Raw genomic sequence first — 11,275 nt, forward strand, 5'->3', positions numbered from 1 at the left:
TTAACGCAAAGTTTAAAACCAACGTGAGGACTAAAGCCTCAAACCCACGTTTACTTCTTTGAAAGATTGTAACGAGAGATACAGTAGACGGGGAATCCCTGGGGGATACCCAGAAAACACATAAAGATAAAGAACATGCAGCGACATCTTTAATTGCCCAGATTCTAAGCATAATATCGCTTGACGACATCAGAGTTCACGGGTGAAGGTAGCTCTTCGCCATCCATGTTGGTAAGCACCAGGGCTCCTCTGGAAAAAGCCCTCTTCACAACAAAAGGCCCTTCGTTGTTTGGGGCCCATTTTCCTTAATGACGGGACTTCTACCTCAAACGGTAGCACAACCTCCATTCCATATACCAATGAGAACAGCGTTGCCCCAGTTGACGTTCGTACTGAAGTTCGGTAACCGTGTAACGCAAATGGGAGCATCTCGTGCCAATCTTTGTACGACACGGTCATCTTTTGGATAATCTTTTTGATATTTTTATTGGCCGCTTCCACGGCTCCATTCATCTTTGGTCGGTAGGGCGTGGAATTGTGATGCTGGATTTTAAACTCCTCGCACATTTCCCCCATCATCTTGTTATTCAGGTTGGTGCCATTTTCCGTGATAACCTTCCTTGGCAAACCATACCGGCAGATGATCTCCCTCTTAATGAACCTGACCACTACACCCCTCGTGACATTGGTGTAGGAAGCCGCCTCGACCCACTTGGTGAAATAATCTATCGCTACGAGGATGAAGTGATGACCATTCGAGGCCTTGGGCTCAATGCCCCCGATGACATCTATTCCCCACATGGAGAAAGGCCAAGGGGCGGACATGACATTCAAAGGATGCGGCGGGGCATTGACATTGTCCGTGAATGCTTGACATTTGTGGCATTTCCTTACGTGGACACAATAATCACTTTCCATGGTAAGCCAGTAATAACCTACCCTTAGGATCTTTCTGGCCATAGCATGCCCGTTGGCGTGCGTTCCAAACGAGCCCTCATGGACTTCCTCGATCATGTGGTTTGCCTCTTTGGCATCCACGCACCGCAAGAGTGTCATGTCGTGGTTTCTCTTATATAGTATGCTTCCGCTCATGAAGAAACCGGCCGCCAATCTTCTCAATGTCCTTTTATCATTGTCGGCAGTCTCTGGTGGGTATTCTTTGCTTACGACATATTGCTTGATGTCGAAATACCAAGGCTTACCGTCCCGTTCCTCTTCTACATGGCAACAATGCGCGGGTTTGCCACGACACCAAAATTCAATGTATGGTAGGTCCCCGTGCGGCGTTAGCTGGAACATAGACGCAAAAGTAGCAAGCGCATCTGCCATTTGATTTTCCTCGCGGGGAACATGATGGAAGGAGATCTCATCAAAGGTTTTAGCCAATTCCTTGATATAGGCTTTGTAGGGTATCAGCTTGGGATCTCTAGTTTCCCATTCCCCTCTCAGCTGATGGATTACCAACGTTGAGTCGCCGTACACCTTGAGTAGTTTGACATTGGAGTCAATCGCTGCCTGGACGGCCAGGGCACATGCTTCATATTCGGCCATGTTGTTGGTGCAGTCGAATCCTAACCTGGCTGTGAAAGGCACGCATTGATTGTCCGGAGAGACCAATACTACTCCAACGCCATGGCCTAGAACATTCGATTCTCCGTCAAACCATACGGTCCATTTGTCCCGATCTTCGTCCAATTTTTCCTCAAACAAGGCCATGATGTCCTCATCCGGGAATTCGGGATGCATGGGCTGATAGTTGTTAAGAGGCTGCTGAGCCAAATAATCTGCCAAGGCGCTTCCTTTTATCGCCTTTTGGGTGACGTAAACTATATCAAACTCGGATAGCAGGACTTGCCATCGGGCGATTCGTCCTGTGAGAGCTGGCTTCTCAAAGATGTACTTGACCGGGTCCATCTTGGATATCAACCAGGTAGTATGGCTCAGCATGTACTGCCTTAGGCGATGGGATGCCCATACTAAAGCACAACACGTTCTTTCGAGCAAAGAGTAATTCATTTCACAGGCCGTGAACTTCTTACTCAGGTAATAGACAGCGCGTTCTTTCTTTCCGGATTCGTCATGTTGCCCCAACATACACCACATCGACTCGTCCAAGATTGTCATGTACAAGATGAGAGGCCTTCCAGGTACTGGTGGCATAAGCACAGGGGGATTCATGAGGCACTTCTTGATCCTTCCGAAAGCCTCTTGGCAACCCTCATTCCAGCGATCAGTTTGGTTTTTGCGTAAGAGTTTGAACAATGGCTCACAAATGGCGGTGAGCTGCAATATGAATCTGGCAATATAATTCAAGCGTCCCAGGAAACCTCGGACTTGCCTCTCTGTACGGGGTTCCGGCATCTCAAGGATAGCCTTCACCTTTTCGGGGTCTACCTCTATCCTTTTCTGGCTTACAATGAAACCAAGCAATTTCCGTGATTTGACCCCAAAGGTACACTTGGCGGGGTTCAACCTTAATTGATATTTCTTAAGCCTTTCAAACAACCTCCGCAGGTTAACAAGGTGTTCTTCCTCGGATTTAGATTTGGCAATTATGTCGTCCACGTAGACCTCGATCTCTTGGTGCATCATATCATGGAACAAAGCTACCATGGCCCGTTGATAAGTTGCCCCGGCATTCTTGAGTCCAAAGGACATCACCTTGTAACAGAATGTTCCCCACAGGGTGACGAAGGTAGTCTTTTCCATATCCTCTGGCGCCATCTTTATCTGATTGTAACCGGAGAAACCATCCATGAAGGAAAATAGAGCGAAATTGGCCGTATTATCTACGAGGATGTCAATGTGGGGTAAAGGAAAATTGTCCTTGGGACTGGCCCGATTCAGGTCCCGATAATCCACACACATTCGTACTTTCCCATCCTTCTTAGGGACCGGTACAATGTTGGCGACCCATTCTGGGTACCGAGCGACGGCCAGAAAACCAGCGTCAAATTGCTTCTTCACTTCTTCTTTTATCTTCAAAGATGTTTCGGGCTTCATCCTTCTCAGTTTCTGCTTTACCGGGGAACACTCGGGATTTAGAGGTAATCGGTGCTGTACAATGTCAGAACTCAAACCGGGCATATCTTGGTACGACCAAGCAAAGATGTCTTGGTAGTCTCTCAGCAGGGTTATTAATTCTCCACGGATAGGTGCGGTAATACCTGTGCCTATCTTTACTTCCCTTTTTCTACTGCCAATTCCCAAGTCTACTAGTTCTGTTTCTTCTTGATGAGGCCCCATTTCTTGGTCCGCATGGGCGACTATCCTTTCTAATTCTGGGGGAAGTCTCACATCCTCGTTCCCTTCATCTTCCGTTTGATTCGTTTCTTGCTCGAAGTTGATAGGCGGGTCCCAGGTATTAGTACCTTCGGGGGACTCGTCATCGGATCTGCCGTTTCAGAAATAAAGAAGTAAACATGCAAATGGATGAGAATGGGTAGAGACGTAGGAACAGATGAAGAAAGATCCTTGTATTATAAATTCAAAAACAAAAGAAACAAAGCCTTAACAAAAGAAAAAAACCTCTAAAGCCTAGGCCCAACTATAGAGCTTTTAAAACCGTAAAGGTTTACATTATGCTCGTCGCGTAAATGCCGGGGCATTCTTCCACTCGCCAATTTCCCAGCTGGAAATCAGGAGGGCATGGTCATACCAAATCCAATGTACTCAGAACACCATCTTCATATATCGCGACCACTTGACCTTCGTCCCCCAGACCCGCGCTTATAAAGCTTCTACTTATGTGGCAGGGTGGGCTTCCTTCACCTTCTTGTCTCAACCGCGAGTTTTGACTACCGCTCTTCCTTCCCGCGATGCTTCTCTTTATATCTGCCTGAGTGGGCTTATAGCCTAACCCATACTTCCCACGATTTCCTTTGGCATTTATCAGGCTAGTTATGCCGCCGTTGTCTTTGCCAAAACCCATCCCGGGTTCGTAACCGTTCCCCAACATAACTCGGGCCATCATTCCTGCTGCATCGGACAGGCAAGCTTGCCCAGAGAAGGAATCTATGGAGGAAATGCTTACCACCTCGAAAGACTGGAAAGCGGTTTCTAATGACTCCTCTGCGGCCTCCACATAAGGCATAGAGGATGGGCAGCTCACCAAGATGTCTTCCTCGCCTAATACGATGACCAGATGCCCTTCCACTACGAATTTCAACTTTTGGTGGAGTGTAGAGGGAACAACTCCCACTGAGTGGATCCACGGACACCCCAACAGACAGCTGTAGGGGGGGTTAATGTCCATTATTGGGAAGGTAACTTGGCATGTGTGAGGGCCTATCTGTACTGGGAGGTCGATCTCTCCCCTAACCTCTCGGCGGGTGTCGTCGAAGGCACGAACCACCATTGAACTCGGCTTTAGGTGGGAGGCATTGAATGGTAATTTCTCCAAAGTGCTCTTAGGCATCACGTTTAAACTGGAACCATTATCGATGAGCACCTTGGCTACGATATGGTCCATACACTTGACTAATACGTGTAAAGCTTTGTTATGCCCTCTCCCCTCGGCGGGGATTTCTTCTTCGGCAAAGGCGAGATAGTTGTTGGCAGTGATATTATTGACCAGCCCTCCGAAACCTTCTACCGAGATGTCTTGGGCCACATGGGCCTCGTTCAAAACCTTCACTAGCAGAGCCCGATGAGGCTCGGAGCTCATGAGTAACTCCAACAACGAGACCCTGGCCGGGGTTTTGTTGAGCTGTTCGATAACCTTGAATTCGCTCTGCTGAATTATACGGAGGAACTCACCGGCTTCCTCTAGTGACACCTCCTTTTTACCATCCTTTTTCTCCGGAAGACCTTTCGCCGAAATATCTTTATTCGAAGTGAGGGGTGCTTCGTCATCTTGTTCCTCCACCACTTTTGCTTTCCCCTTGACGTTCGCGGGTGCAAACACACGACCGCTACGGGTCACACCACTCAGTCCCGTGATATTTGTTACCTTAGCCGACAACGAGCTGACGTCGGTGGCTTCTTCTTCCTTCCCCCTCGGAGGTGTATATCTCCATGGGACTGCGTGGCTATTTTGGTACGGGAAAGTAACAGGTTTAGCTGCCAAGGGGTGTCTGGGCTTTTGTGAAGCTATGCCCTTGGTGAAGTATATCACCAAGGGTTTGGGCTTCACAACAGTGCTCTCATCCGTGGATTGCATGCATATGTGCTGCTCCTCTCTTCCTTCACTGCCAACTTCTAGTCGACCTTGATCTATCATCCGCTGTAACAATTCCTCTACTCCCAAACACGTTTCCATGTCATGCAGCTCGCCGGAATGCAGCAAACAGGAATCCTCCTTACGCCCACTATGGGGAATCACACCTCCCTTTTGTAGGGCCTCAAAGATAAACCTCCTAGGGGTTGCCACATCCCTTAAAGGTTTAGACCTGCGTGGCCTATCGGACTCAACGGCATTAACCGCTCCCCCTCCATGATTGGCGAGCGGGTTGGTTTTCACATTGGGCCAATCCTCTTGGAAAGTCAGCCATCCCGCATCTATCAAATGTTGGACCTTGTGTTTAAAGGCCAAGCATTTTTCAATGGAATGCCCCGGGGCACCCCCATGGTACTTGCAGGTCGCGTTAGGGTCATACCACTTTGGGAAAGGGGGTTGGTAGACCTTTCTGGGAGTTACCATGGCCAATTGGTTGGCGATGAGGGACGGCAAGAGGTCTTCATACGTCATTGGGAGTGGGGTGAATTCTTGAAATGGCCTCGGAGGGAAGTTCCTTATTGCGTTGGAATTGCAGACCGGGCGAGTTGTGTTTGGAGTTAGAACTTGGGGAGCTTCCCTCTGGGTGGGTGCCTTAGGCTGCATAGGTGCTGAACTAGAGGCGTTCCCGGTGTGAGCCGAGAAGCTTGGGTGATGTTGCGCATACTGATGGGTACCATGAGGTGCCTGCGGGGGTTTGACCCATGCAGACGTTGAAGAGACAACATGGGTATCTCCTTCCTTCCTTTTTGCCCCCGTTGTCCCGATTCTTTTGGCATTCGCACTCGTGGAGGAAACGTAATCGAACTTTCCTCTTTTCAATCCTACCTCGATTCTTTCCCCGACGAACACTAGGTCCGCGAAGCTGGACGGCATGTAACCTACTAGCTTCTCATAGTAGAACACTGGCAACGTGTCTACCATCATAGTGATCATCTCTCTCTCGACCATGGGAGGAGCCACTTGTGCTGCCAGGTCTCTCCACCACTGTGCGTATTCTTTAAAGGTTTCGCCCTCTTTCTTGAACATATTCTGCAGCTGAGTGTGATCGGGAGCCATATCGGAATTATACTGATATTGCCTTAGGAAGGCAGTAATCAGATCCTTCCAAGTACGGATACGGGAAGCTTCCAAATTAGTGTACCAAACTACTGCAGCTCCGGCCAAGCTATCTTGGAAAAAGTGTATTAATAGCTTCTCATCCTTAGAGTGTGCGCCCATCTTGCGGCAATACATCTTGAGATGGTTCTTGGGACAAGTCGTCCCTTTATATTTGTCGAAGTCCGGTACTTTGAACTTCGGGGGGATAACAACATCGGGTACTAAGCAGAGATCCGTCATATCTGCGAACGGATAGTCGCCAAATCCTTCTACGACCCTCAATCTCTCCTCGAGGAGATCGAGCTTCCTCCTTTCCTCAGTTGCCGGGGGCAGTCCTTCCATGGACAAAACTATTGGTTGTGTTGTGATGTTGGGCTGAGGCAACATGCTGGGTGCCGGCCCTTCGGGGATCGGGGGATAGAACTCGACATCCCTGCGAGCATAGTCTTGAGGGTCTTCATGGACCTCGTCGGGCTGTTAGGGAGGCTCTCTTTCAAGGACGGGAGAAGCAATATGGCCCGCATCGTCTTGCAGGACAGGTGGTGAGTAGTTGGGCGGCAATCCATAAGGGTAAGCCGCTCGGTTGTATCCCAGATGAGGGTTGCCATCATGCCCCAGCGTGTTCCTTCCCCGCCCTACTATGTTTGAGGAAGGATGGCGCGCGGTAGCCAAGAGAGTTGGGCTTGCTTCGGCAGCCGAACTGACAGCGGCAGCGGTGGCCACGTTTTTCTCCATGAGCTGCCTCATTCCTAACTTGGCCTCCATCATGGAAGCCATCTGTTCTTTCAGAGCCGACATGTCGACTTTCATCTGTTCCTGTGTCTCCTCTTGATCACCCATCGTTCTAGATTTGGATTTGGTGCGATAGGGATGCCTTGTGGCGCGTTTAGTTATGGTGTTTTTCCCTAAAAAAAACCAAACGTGAGGAGTGGGTAAAGAAAGAAAAATGCATGGTAGAGATAAAATGCAGGAGTGATTTGATTCGCACAAGCTTTTTGGAGTAGAAACATGGGACCAACTCATTTTATTTCAAAAAAAGTCGTATCTAGTCAAGATCTGAGAGACCATACAAGTTTCCTAGCGGTTTCTAATTATATGGGCCATTAAGTCTATCATATGCTGACAATAGCCGAGAAGCCCATGAATTTCTTCGGGGGCGGAGTAAGTGTCTGCCATTGCCTTGGCCTTGGCTAACAATCGGGGAAGTTCTTGACTCCCGTTCAAGGTAAGAGCAAACCGATCCATCCACATGGTTGCCTCTTGGTGTAAAGAGTCGATCACCCTTCCACTAGCCTCTTTTTCCGCGTATACTTGGGCATACTCGTCTGCGACCCTATGCTCGTGGGCCGTGGCTAGACTTAACTCTTCTTGGTACTTGGCGATGATAGCTAGCATGTTGGTCTCCGTCTCGCATAAACGCTGAGACAAGCTCCTTTTGGACCTCGAACAGGCAACTAACTCCTCTTTCAAGACCATGCTATGTGCTCGCGACTGGTCCCTCTCTTCCCTTTGCAGCTTGAGTTCACTGTTGCTACCCCACAGAGCTCCGCGAAATTTGTTACGGCCATACTCTTCCTTGCGAGCCCTCTTGGTCTCTTGTTCAAGGGCTTTTGCGGTAGTTGCATTCTCTTCCCGTAATCCGGCACATTCCTTCCGGATGTGTGTAGTGGCTAACTTGAACTTCTCCTTGGCAAGTTTCGCCTTTCCTAACTCGTTTTTGAGAGCTTTGTCTTTTCGTCTTCTTTCGGTGCTTCGAAACTGTCTTCGCTGACGACTTTTAACTTGGCGAGCCAATCTAAACCTCGTATATGAACTTTCAGCCATTCATGATAACCACCAATGATGCCGTTACGAATGCCCCTAAGTTCTTGATCTTTCCTTAACGGGGTTTCCCATGCCTTATGGATTCTTTGTATAGCCTTGAAATTTTGCGCGCCGAAATCCCTTACAAGGAAAGGAGACATGCTTTCTTCCATCGGTGCTCCCCTCATGGGGTACCCTGGTTGTCTTATAGCGAGCGCGGGATTGTAGTTAATACAACCCCTCGTTCCTATTAGCGGAATGTTTGGGTACCCTTTACATGAGAAAATGACTCCCTCCTTTCCTTCCTTCCATCGGGGGAACCAATTGATTGTTCTACCTCCTACACCAGCCAAAAGTTGGTCCCAATCTATTCTTCTCTTTTCAGCACACGAGCGATGGCTTTGGAGCGGACATGGATGCCTAGTGTCTTGCAGGAACAGGTGCGAAACCAACCAAACACAGAGAGCGGGCAAGCAACAGATGATCCGTGCGCTACTCTTCTCGCACCTTCGGTTAAATGTGTCAAATAAATCTGCCAAGACAGCTACCACCGGACTTTCCTTGCTATGGTGGTATGCAAGGAAAGCGTCGATTGCTGCTAGGTCCACCAAACCATCTACGTTTGGAAAGAGGACGACCCCAAAAATTAGCAATGCTAACACATCCAAAAACGGTACCCAATCTCCTTGACTTGCCATATCCCTCGCCTTATCTTCTAGGTACTTCCGTGGTAGGCCCGCTATGCCGTTTCGAGTCTGTTTTACGCGGTCCAAACCTCTTGCTGAATCCTTAACCACAATTGCAATTCTGCTCAAAGAGGGGAGACACCCGGAGAAGAGATATGGTTTTCTTCCCCCGAGAGGACATCCTAGAATCTCCTCAAATTCTTCAATGGTTGGTACCAATTGGAAGTCCCCGAACGTGAAGCATCTCAAAGGCTGGTCATAGTATTGGGTGAGTGACGCAATGGCCTCTATGGATACCTCTGCTATGGTCAAATCTAAGATCTTTCCGTAAGTCTTGCGGAAGGCTTGCATTTGGAGAGGTTCCATCAACCGCCCTAATTCCTTGATGCTGGTGGTATCTAGGCCTTTAACCTTGACTTGGTAAAACCTCTTGCTGGTTTGATTTGTCCCCATGCTTACTAAAGTGAGACAAAAAGCTGGTGCAAATCAAAACTCCGACATCTCATGGGTGGAATGGATGAATGCATGAAGGAATGCATATGACACAGATGTATTATAGGAATGCGGGAGCCCGGGGAACTGTCCCCTTCTTAGACAGAACGTCTAGGGGTAGCAAAGTGCCCCAACGCATGTATTTAAGACGGTGACCCGGACCCTCGGTTGATTTGTCTATAGAGGGGATCAAGACAGAACCCGTGTGCGATGCATAGGCCAAAAGGTGCAATACGGGAATGTACACAGTATGACAATACCTACTAAATATAAGCAAAAGGGTATATGATACTTATGCATGACAGTGAAAAAATGGCACGCAGCGTGTTTGCTCCGTGCCCCTATTTAAGGGACCTATAAGGGAGAGAGCTAACTAGGCTTTTAGTGATAACCCCCAAAGTAGTCATATCTCTTTTGATGGTTTCTAGAGGTATCATCCCCTTCGAAGAACATATAGCAGCAGTAGGGACTACTAGCAACAGTATGTTTTCAAAGAGAAAAACTCTAGATGAGGGTTCACTGTAATCAAGCAAGTCGGAGACTTAGCATGATCACAGATTCACCTCCACTCCTTATGTTCCCATGAACCCGGGTATAGGGCCCTTTTTCAACTCACAGTGTGTGCAAATAGTGTTTGGTGTTTGTGTGCATCAAATGAATAAATATTTACCTCATGCATACATTTTTAAAAAAAATGCACTAAAAGCAACAAAGAGTTTATATACACAAGAACATAAGACAAATAACGGGAAACCAATCAAAGGAGAAAGTCATGATAAAACATTGCACAAGATTAAATGGCCTAACTCTCTAAAAATTTCCCCAGTGGAGTCGCCAACTGTCGCAACGTGCCCTTTTGCGGGCGGGCGACGCGTGACTCGCGGGATGCGTGTTCCACGAAAGGAATACGCGCGGAGTCGCCACCAACGTTTATTTGAGGAAAACGCCGGAAAAACCGAAGGAAAACCGGTCAAAAGGAAAATTCTAAGTTCGGGAGTTGTATTTACGCTTGAGAAAGGTATTAGCACCTCTCACGTTTGTCTCAAAGGACAACAGCCTTTAATCGAATGTGCAAACATGACTTTGATTTTTTTATGTTCCCTTTTATGTCTTTATACCCTTTATATTTTTTCTTTTTTTGTGGTCGACAAGGGTGTTCCCCTTTGCTCCTACGTATTCCTCAATTATGATGGGGAAATCGGACCTACGTAGTTCTTGCTTATGCGTGAATCAAGTGATTCCTTTTTACTTAAAAGGTGATTATTTTAAGGCGTTGGACCTTGAAAATGATCCATTTTACTTAGTAAGAAACAGAAATGATAAACTTTCAAAATCCTATTTTTGTGGACGAGCTTGACTAGGCGAGTCGATTTTAGCCTTAGTTTCACTTTAGTTATTTAGTCAATTCAATTAAGAATGAGGAATCCCAAAGAGAAAACGTCCGATTGATTTTTTGCTTTATTTTACTAAAAGGTATTTTTTATTATTATATTATTATTTACCTCTTTTTTTTTTATTTCCAACATGGTTGCGGCACGACCGATCGGTCGGAATTCATTTCAACCAAAGTTAACGGATGGTACAATTCAAACGATCGGTGGAAATTTATTTTATTTTTAGGTTAAGCGAGAAATGACTTAAATATATGGCTTAAGCACGTCAAAAGGGGGTATAAAAAGTAAATGATAATGAGAATAAAAATACATGAAACCAAATGTGGACCACCATGGGTACATAGAATGAATTGAAAAGCTTGGTTTGAGGTACTTACCCGTTGAAGACTGAAGAACGAATGAAGAACGTCGAAGAATGGTCGAAAACCTTCACGAAATCACTCACGGAAACGTTACGGAAGCGCCTCGGCTTGGATTTTCTTCACGGAAACAATTTTCCTAAGCAAATTCGAAAGAGAGAGAAGTGCCTAAGGGGCTGAACCCCTTTCTACTTCACTTCTCCCCCTATTTCTAGAAAATTGGGG

The sequence above is a fragment of the Glycine max genome, chromosome 16, assembly GCF_000004515.6.
Source record: "Glycine max cultivar Williams 82 chromosome 16, Glycine_max_v4.0, whole genome shotgun sequence".
Classification (NCBI taxonomy): Eukaryota; Viridiplantae; Streptophyta; class Magnoliopsida; order Fabales; family Fabaceae; genus Glycine; species Glycine max.